At 39.7% G+C, this 10,748-nt stretch overlaps 1 pseudogene; it reads right to left on the bottom strand.

Annotated features, from left to right (window-relative positions):
* Nucleotides 1-3,693: 3,693 nt before the first annotated feature.
* Nucleotides 3,694-10,132, bottom strand: LOC100833311 (annotated as a pseudogene).
* Nucleotides 10,133-10,748: the final 616 nt, after the last annotated feature.

Here is a 10,748-nt window from a genome sequence, read left to right as displayed (position 1 = left end):
ACGTGTATTATTATTCTGTAGCAACACAAAGGTACTAATGCTATGCTAGTTTGAATAATTATAGGTGTGGAAAAGATATAAGGAAAGAGAGTAAAACAGATTTCTCATGGAGAGTTAGACTTTTTGTTAATACCATCAAATGTATTTTCAGTTTAAGACTTAACCATCATATGAGTTATTCGTGCAAATTCTAGATGACGTGGAGAATCTGAAATATCAATGACTGACTCTAACTTTATTGATACTCTAAGCGTTCCGGTCTATTTCAGATACGTCTAAGCCTGCAGATGATCTGTGCAAGCAAGCTTCAAGCAACAGCGAATTTACATGGAAGGAACAGTGATCCGGAACTTGGTGCAAACCCCAAAAACATTGGACCTATCTCTGAAACCGACTGCGTATGTAATTTGGAACCTGTTGCTCGTAGGGGCTAAAACCGAGAATATTTCAACATCAGAAGAGTCGGCTACCAGAGCCAAGATTAGCCCCGTATAGTATATCATTGATTGGCCAAGTCTGGCTGCATCATTGCTGCAGTGGCAGGCAATTTTTTTCCAAGCTAGATGCACACGTTAAGCGACTCAACTGCTCAAGCCGTGCGGCAGCCTTCGCCAGTCAATATCTGCTATACGAGAAGACGCCCTTCTCGAATCTCGATCAATCCTGGAAAAATAACATATCCGAAACCAAGACATTATGGTCGCTCTAAACTTCTTTTAATACTTTTTTAGTTAGTGCTAACAACTTCGATACTCGCCTCGTCAACAACCGGAGGGTGTGTGTGACTGTCTTTACGATTAAAGCCCCATCTTATACTACACATGATACTCAAGAAAGTCTCAGAAGTGTTAAAAAAAAAGTCTCGGAAGAAATCTTCAGAGCAATCGCAGCTTGTGGTTGCTAATTTTGTAAAGTAATGTTGAAATTTAGGGGTGGTGCCTGACAGCGATCATGGTTTATACTTCATGGTAGCAACACAAAGTACTAACAGAGAATGACGCGAAGCTGTTGGAGTGGCTGACCAGGGAATTCATGTCCTAATTTAGATGACGAGCATGTAAAAGGCTCAAATGAGGCCTTACTAGGGAGTTCAAGCTCTAATTTAGATGGGGATCATGTAATAGGCGTGTTTGAGTGGACTGTCACTTGTTTTTTGGCTTGCATTACAATGTAATAAACGATGGTGATGTATTGTGTGTTCTACTCGATGCATTGGCTGGAGGCAATACATCTTCAATTTTTTTAAATGATGGTGCCTGACTTAACAAAGTTATACTGAAAAAAGAAGCAAAATGTCTTTAAAAGTACCTCAACTAAACAGAATTGTTGCCAGTTACCTCAATATCAAACATGGCAATGATTTACATGCACTCAACTCTTTATGTGAAACTAGCTAAATATCCGTGCTCTCCTACAAAATTAAGAATTTGTATTATGCATAAGTTGTTTAAATATGTGTCACTAATATTTATAAAAATTTCTGATAAATAGGAATTTTGTCAAATACTATTTTTGAAAACAACAATTATTTTGAAAGTCATGAAAACCAATCAAGCATAGTCAAAAGATCGTGATATGTATAGAATGAGTGGCAATTAGATAATTTCGTAGCCATTAAGGGGTAGTCTTGTTGGAGTGAACTCACGACCACCAACTCAAATCTTTATAAGTGTAAAGATCAGATAAGATGAATGGCCATAAGGTCAATTTTTCCATATTTACAAAATCTGGACTCTTTCTTATAACATTAACTAAAGCATGATGTATCTACCACTAGAGATGAAAATACACAATCTAGTACCATCATGTTTGTTTCCGTATTTTTTAAGCAAAAGCGGAATTGAATACAAAAACTCGGGAAACAAATAAAAAAGCAGATACTACCAAAAGCGAATACGGAAGAATATAGATACAAAAGTGAATGTTTTACGGAACACAAAAGTTGAAAGGGCGCATAGGGTGTTGAAGGGGCGGACAACGAACACCAACACTGTCGCTCTAACGAACAGACAATGTTGGCCGTCGGTCAATGCAGTGGCCCCATGGAGGACAGGATGCGAAGGGGTTTTGGGAGAGATATTGATTATATTTAGTTTTGCTTGGTGTGGACAAACTAGACTAAATGGAAAATTCACACTATGGATACATCATTCTGTTTTCGCAAGAAAGATAATTCAATTTCCCTTTTTCCAACATTTCTGTTCTTCCACCGAACAGTCAGAAAGATTATGCTTTGTTTTGAGCCGTATCTACCATGTCACCAAGTTTCAAATCCAAATTGAATCTGTACAAAGACAAATTATATTGTTCAACTACTATTTACATACGAGATTGTCATTTTTGTTTCTCGTTGTGTACATCTGATTTGTATTTGAAAATTTATGATAGTAGATGTGTGTGGTGCCAAATGTTATACTCCCTCCGTCCCATATTAAGTACCAAAATATTACATATATCTAGATGTTTTTTAGGTATAGATACATCCATATGTAAGCAAATTTGAGTAACTTAATATGGACGGAGGGAGTAGAATCCTTTGGAGCTTTTTCATCGCATTCTTAATTTTCACCTGACATGATTTTGTGGATTAGACCTAAAAGAACGAGTGTACCCGAAACGCCTTAAAACGAATGTTCATTTGCTACTCCTGCACTTAAAAAAAGTTCACTCGTAGCCTAGCGGCCTAGCCCAAGGGATGGCAGCACAATTGCCTCTCCAGGTCTGGTGAATGTGCATGCCCTTTCCCCGGCCTCGCGATGAGGTCTTTCCACCGTTGGGAATCGACAGCACAGTGCATCCACGGGCAAGATTGGAACCCTGAAAGATACATCCACTTCATGCGTTATTGGGGGCAGGTGAATCTGAAGCCCTACCAGTACGTACAGCTTCGACCCCAATCAGGGACGCTGATCTAACAGATGAAAGCAACACCAGCGATGGCTTGAAGCAACTAGAGGCCTGATGCGTATGGTGAGAGGATTTGATTGGCAGGAGTAGGAGCTATGGTACACTTCGGGTCCGGGGGATGTAGACAAGGATCAAGCAACTAAGCAAGGGTGATATGCCTCGCTCCGTCGGCTCATGTCACCAGCTTGTAATTGTATTGCGTGTGTTGGATTTGGGAATACTTCTGGTCCTGGTCCATGCATGATGGAGTCATGAGGTGACTGAACCTCTAAAGTCCGCGTGGCTCTGTTCCAAAAGTCCTAAAGGCAGTAGCAAATGGTTGATGGCACGTAGGAATGGGATGTGCCTGGTATCAAGGACCATAAATGGCCTGATTGTTGTGGGGGGCGGAGTAACAGGCACGATGATGCAAAGGACACTTGCCTCGAAAGCCTCTCAGAAGTACGATGATATTTTAGGAAAACAATCAGTCATAAACTCATAATACATTCTTTGATCGATAATATGTCCCCCGTTCGACATAATGCATTAATGCCATCGCTACCATGTTTCGCCACCTTTTGCTAAAATACTACCGACGGTATAGCTCTCATCGACTCCTTCCGAAGTTCCGAGTACATGCTCCTCGCTCGCCGGCGTGTACCAGCAGGCAGACGTGACGGGAACATGACGAAGCGTTAGGGGCAAAGCGATCAAAACTAGTGGTAGCTATAATATGGTTCCAAGTGCCATCGTCATCCCCAAGGAAAATGGAATGGCCTGTTCAGTCAAGGAACAAACTATCCATACAATTAAGGCCATGCATTGTAATTATTCTTCTCAAAATAATTTAATTCTACAACCACTCCAATCGTAGCAATAGTACAGATCCTGTGCTATAATTTTACATAGGTCCCACGTGCCACGTCTAGACGATATAAAGTGCAGTCAGGTGGATAGACGGAAGGAAAATATGCATAAGAACATCCAGGCTTGCAGAGCTTTCACCAATTTTTTGGGCACCATAAAACTTTTAAAAGCATAAAAGTATCTCTGGAAATCAACTGCCCAAAACCAGTTTCATACCTGCATGCTGAGAAAACTTGTACAAATTTTCCTAATAACAGTTGTGTCTGCTAGCTGCATAAGTCTCTTGCATTCTTACGCTGGTATGTAAGATTCTAACATTACTTGTCCCTGATGCGGTGCTGTAAACTCAACCAGAAGGTACGTGAACTTCCATGATCTGTCAGAGTTATCTTTGAACATCGCCGAATATACCTTTCCAGCTCCATGCGGCCCTCGGATATAAAAGTTGACCTGAAATTATGCATGCATGTGGATTTCAAGTGATTAACAACCAAATATAAAGGCATGTAATGTGATTAACAACCAAATGTCAAGTGAGAACTAAAGTTCAAGTGATCAACAACTATGGAAACTCTACAGGTTATCAAATGTCATCCTAGTGCCCCTTTCCAAATTAGCAAAGTACCATCTGAATTTTGAAAGCACATAAACTTTGAAGGAGCCATCACAAGACAAACTAATTGTATTACTGCTGGCGACAACTCAAGACTCCTTTTGGTAAATAAAAAAAAAAATGTCCAGTGGCTCTCGTCTACTCTCCCTGTGTTGATCCTGGTAACGGAAGTCACTGGCTCAGTTGCCATATGCTGCTAATAAAGTTTCAGGACACCAATCTGTTCATCTATTGCAGTAACCTAGTAAACTTCTATGTTTTTTATTGAGTGATGTGCAAGTAAGACAGCATAACTAAAGTCACAGCAGCAGCCAGCAGAGGCAGTAATATATGCTACCTCCACATGTTCAACACCCTCCTCATCTGTCCAAATCCTGCTTGGAACGCGCTGCCGGGCTGCACGGTTTCTGGTTTCGCTACCATAGCCAGTAATAGGGTACCCGATTCTTGCTGTAACCTGACAAAACACGTGGAATGCAAAGTATACTGAGAGAGAAGACCTACATCAATATCTCAGAAAGAATAGTACCACTAACACCCACAAACCTGACTATCACTCTGAACTTTTGCTAGAGCTTTCCCAAAGATCTTGTACCTGTAGGATGGTAACATTGCAACATTAGGCAATATCACATTCAGATTGCACAGGAATACCACAGGCATCTTCCAGGAGCGCGATAGACTCATAGACCAGGATTGATATTTAGTAAAAAAGAAGCAAGTACAAACATGTGATGTACAAAATACATTAAGGCGCTCAAACAGACGAAACACCTCATTTGATGCACTAAAGAAATCGGTAAATCAGGTGGGATTCAACACATATGTGGGAACTGGCAACATGCTAAACAAAAACTTAATAGACAAGTTATAATGCGCATGAATTCTATTGTTTGACAAGCTTCAGGGAACCTAAGTGTCATGCATAGGAACAAGAGTAGTATGCAAAGAGATGCGACACAAAGCTGGTTATGACACTGAACTACAGCGTAACTAATACACAAATTGTGTAGATTACTAATGGAAGAGAGCGTGATTTTCTGCAAGTTGGAGAATCTAGAACATCAAACAAATGATTGGGAGTGGCACACAAAGAATGGGAAAAAAAATACACACATGGGCAATAAATATATGATATGGCCACCAAATTAACAACAATATGTATTTCAATTAGCAGAAAATTCTGCTTACATATTACTCCCTCCGTAGGAAAAAACTTGGTCAAGAAAGGCTATGACCAATAATTACTCCATTAATATGTGGTTTATATGATATAAAATCACAATCATAAGTAGTTTGAATATGAATCTAATAACACCACCCTACATTTTGTAATGGAGGGAGTACACACAATATTAAGCTATTAATTACAGTAAATTTTTATAATTCGCAAAGAGATATTGTAACTTTGCAAGTGATTTAGTATGAGAAATAATACTACATAATTCAGAAAAAAGAAGAGTCTGTTTGTTAATAACGAAGATACAAGGTTAGGTGCAATGTGCCTTTGAGGCCGGTACCAAGAAAGAGGTGATCTGGGCAACAACACATTTAAGGATGTGGGAGAACCAAGCCAATAAGATCATGCAGTGGTGCCATAACTTGCTCCGATACCAACCCAAGAAAATATGGTGAGCTTGTTGTAAGTGAAATGTAGTAAGGGTGAGAGAAAAATAATATGGTGAGCTTGTTGTGAGTGAAATGTAGAAGGGTGAGAGAAAAGAGATATTCTTTTCATTTAGTTATGGCTCCCACCTAGGAGAGAAGATGGTGCTAAACGCTACAGCGGAAAAGGCAAACTTAGTGCATGTCTGATGTGGCATTTAATAGTGGCTGTGCACATTTGTAGATGCCCTTATAAGGTAACTTGTAGAATTGCACAAAAGTGTTGTAACTAGTTATAACTTATAAAATTTCCTAAAGCTGTCAATATGGTTATGTACCACATTTTGTCATTTAATGTCCGTAAGCTCAATCAGAAGAACACAATATCCACATTTTGTCATTTGTCACTTACTCTTTTGGTTCAAAAATAAGCTCTTTGAAAACAGCATATCCAGCTGAGTGCTGCCACTCCAAGCCCCGCGAGTATTACAAGACTGTAAGAAGCCCCCTCAGCAAAAGTCACTGGCTTCTCAGGTATATTATATGTAGGGGCATCATCAAAGGGATCTTCAGTAGTTGACAAATCTTTTCGTTCCTGAGGATAAAAAGGGCAGTGTTCTATAAGGCTATAAGCAATAACAATAAAAATGACACATGATAAAGCATTAGCTCGCACCTTAAGAAAACATCTATTAATAGGAAACAGAAAACAATTAATAGAACCATATAAAAGTACTCTGCTGATTATTTTCAATTTGGGTTAAGATATAAATGAACTGGGGACCTCAAAAACTGAAAAGGGAAGACATTAGGTGATTAGTATTGAGTGATGCCAAATACACAAGACTCCTCTTGTCCAGTGATATGCTGTCAATTTATGGCAAGAGGAGAACAAACAAGACTCAATCCTTTCAATAAACTCAAGTACTCCCTCAGATCCAGATTACTTGTCTCAAATTTGCCCAAATGTGAATGTATCTATGTTTAAAAACGTCTAGATGCATGTAATATTTCGACAAGTAATTCCGGCCGGAGGGAGTAACATAATTGGTTTGCCATGTGACATCAATAATCCATGTGTTGCGAAGGAATCTGGTTTAGATTAAATGAAGAGCATAATTGGGTTATCTCATGCAAGATCGAGAATTGGAAATGATGAACCCAAAAGACGACAAGAGCACCTAACAATTTACCTATACTGATACGACCAATGAAGCAGAACCTTTTCAGTATATGCAACATCGTCTGATCAAATAGCATTTAAATAGTACTCCCTAGGATCGGAGGGAGTACCTAACAATCTTATAAAATATATTGTTCAAACCCACATTATAGAGGCAAATGTATATACATTCTTAAATAGTGGTGCAGCAGCTTCCTAGTGCACTGATCCCTACGTAACTTGATTTTATGAAAATGAAAAGAAACCTACTAAAGCTCATGTATGCATGCACAAGTGCTCAGCAGCAACAGCAGATGGTCAAACTGACGGTTAATGATTTCCTATGCTGCACTTAAATACTCATAGTAGCATGTCCAAAAAATTAACAGCACCGCTCACAACCATACCAACGAAAGGCCAAAACAAGCAGGAAAATATACAAGAAATAGCATCAAATGCTTTAAATCATCAAACAGAGATAGTAGCATGTACCTTTTGGGTTTTTTGGTCTGATGCTTGTGTGGAGTAAGATGCAGATGGTCTTATTAAAGAAGGGAACACTTTGCGGCACTCCCGCATTGTCAGAGGATTAGAAGGGCTCGACTTGATCATGTACCACCTTGAATTTTTCAAAGAAAACCCTGAAGGATTTGCCAAAAGAATATCACGTCTGCAGACTGAAAATCCCAAGTCGACAACAAAACACATATAGGATACATTCGATCATTTCAAACAGAGCAATTTGCATGTACTGATGCAACTAAAGTGAATAACAGCATATGTATGCTCATATAAAGCATATCATTAGTTCATTGGTAAAGCATATCATTAGTTCATTGGTGAAAGCATATCAATGCCTCCAGAGTTTTGGCTTAAGAAATACTCCATCCATTCCTTAGATGTTCCAGCTTTGTCCTAAAGTCAAACTTCTTAAAGGTTGACCAGGTTTATAGAAAAATATACTAATATCTATAACATCAAATAAGTATATTATGAAGATATATATCATGACAGATTTAATAAAACAAATTCAGAGTTTTAAATGTTGTTAGATTTTATATAAACTTGGTCAAACTTTAAGAAGTTTGGCTTAGTACAAAGCTAGAGCCTCTTATAAAAAGGAATGGATGGAGTAGTGTATTGTGGGTTCTCAATTTTAACCATTTCATCCTAGAAGGTTTCACGCACAGCAGAGTAGCTCATACTTATAGTGTAGCAACAGCAGAATATTCTCAAAGAAAGGTTCACTAAATAAAGTATAGGGAAGTAGATATGAGACACAGTAGATAAAATAATGAAATTCTATCCTTGACTTATCTAAAAGATGTTAACACAAAAAAATCCTAACAAGAAGGTTATAAAAATGGGATAGTTCTTCTGTTAGAATTGAAAAGTATTGCATGAACATAAGATAAATTATGGCAAGTACACATAATAACAGGACATCCGATTCTATTCGAATTATCCCTTCAAAATAAAAGATGCTAACAGAAAATAAACAAATTCCTGAGTGCACTAGCAGGTGACATGTATTGGTGGATACTGCCTACTACATTAGTAACCGCATAGTGCATTTAGAACATCCAGGCGCAAGCTGCAACTGCCGGTGCTTCAAGTCTAATAAGATATTAAGTAGAACTTTCGCCCAACAGGGAAGCTACTGAACAGCTATGCTTTCTTACTTCATTGCATGTATTTCCTTTGGGGTATTGATACGTACCATCAAGTGGGGGTAGTAAACATGCAAAGATATCCCTCAATTGATTGTATTTAACATGTACAAATATGAACTTTTCTGATATGGTATACTTTCGTAAAAACAGTTCTGCAGCTAGACCAATAAAGGTAATGTTGAGAGAAACAAGATAAGTTGTAGGCTCATAGAGTATGCTGCTAGGATATTTGACTTTTTATGATGTTCTTCTCTTATACCATCCAATCTCAGTTTTACAAAACCTTGTTGGACACACTGAATTAGCAATGGACAAGAAAGCTTGATGATTCTTTCACAACACCATGATCCTATGATCCCTTCACAATACCATGACGCAATAATATGAACACATATTCTAATTTGCATTAAGAATTTTTTTGTAAACCTAATTTCATTTCAACTGAAGCACATTAAGCATCCTAATTTCTAGGTGTAATTCGGCACCGGTCACCAGGAACAAAACAAAATCACAAATGCAATAATATCCAGAAGACCAAAAGAAACAGGAATGCGGACACATAAGAATACATGACTTTTAATACTGTACAACATCATCTAGCGAGCTTCAAGATCAGAGAAGGGAACCTTCAGCCTTAGCCACATCCTGTTGAAAAATGGAGGAAAGGGAAACAAATTCAGACTTTAAGGTACACGCTGCCAAAGCAGAAACGCAAACATACCTCAGAAACAATTACCAATTTACCATGGCATGAACAAATGCTATAGCCTTACAGAACAAAATATTGAAAACTAGAGGTACAAGAGGAGTACTGGCAGTCACTAAAAAAAAATTGGCACAAAATCACGAATCATTCAACTTTTAAAAAAAGTACCAGCACATGCATTGTTCAAGAGTCTAAGTAGAAGGCGTGAACAGTATAGCGTACTAGATTGGCAACTACGGTTCAAAACTGTAGAATCTGGGCAAAGGGTATTAGGTCGAGCTTAGGAGTCCTAAGCATACAGAGGAAATCCCATTTGCACCGAAGAAATAATGCAGCAACGACAACGGTTGACGCGGCATTCAGTCGAACACCTTGAGGGGGTTTAGGGTTATCTACTCCCATTATTTGGTTACCTTGGGGATGGCGCCGCGGGCGCGCGGAAGGCGGTGAGATGAGGCTTCAGCAGCGGTGGCGAGGAGATGGCGTTGCTGGTGGTAAGGCAGCCTCGTGATCCGGGAGGCCATAGGTCCCTCGTTTACTTGCAGGAGGGGAAGACGAAGAACCGAACGAGGGGACAAGGAAGGAAATACGGGATGGGGATGTTCTTTCTCGAGCCGTTTCTTCCAACTATTGTTCCTTTATGATTTACCAGTGCAGTGACCGTGCGTTGCCACGGGCTCTTAAACATGTGCACGCGAAAATTCATGTTTATACAAAACATAACAATATAATTGGACATTCAATCAAAATGATCTCGGAGCTAATGCTAGCAGCCACGGTCACGGACATGGCACCCAGTCCACGTCGCCCGCCGGCTGTGGCTGGCGTCAGAAGAAGGTCACGGAGCACGCGGTACTCTTTTTTTTTTACTTTTTAGAAAGTAAAGTGCCTTTTCGAAATATTATCCCTGTCGCGGTGCACGAGGAACCGCGCGGCGGTGGATAGCGCCGGTCAGTCTTGGACCCCTTTGCTCATCTCTTGCACGGGAATCTAATCCGGCGTCGGCGCGTATCGAGAGCGGTCACCGCAGGGAGGTGCTGCGCGGGCAGTTGAGTCGGCGGTGGCGGCCCGGGAAGGCAGCGCCGTGGGAATAGAAAAAGGAAGATTCGATGGAGTGTAAGGAGACACGGAAAATCAAGACAGGCACGGAAATTGATGCATAGCGGACGACGACGAAGGAAACCTTCCTGCTTTTAGGCAAAGGAAGATCCGATGGAGTGTAAGGAAACACGT

This window comes from Brachypodium distachyon, chromosome 1 (assembly GCF_000005505.3).
Source record: "Brachypodium distachyon strain Bd21 chromosome 1, Brachypodium_distachyon_v3.0, whole genome shotgun sequence".
NCBI lineage: Eukaryota > Viridiplantae > Streptophyta > Magnoliopsida > Poales > Poaceae > Brachypodium > Brachypodium distachyon.
The sequence above is the reverse complement of the archived record's forward strand: the minus strand, read 5'-3'. Positions and strand labels throughout refer to the sequence as shown.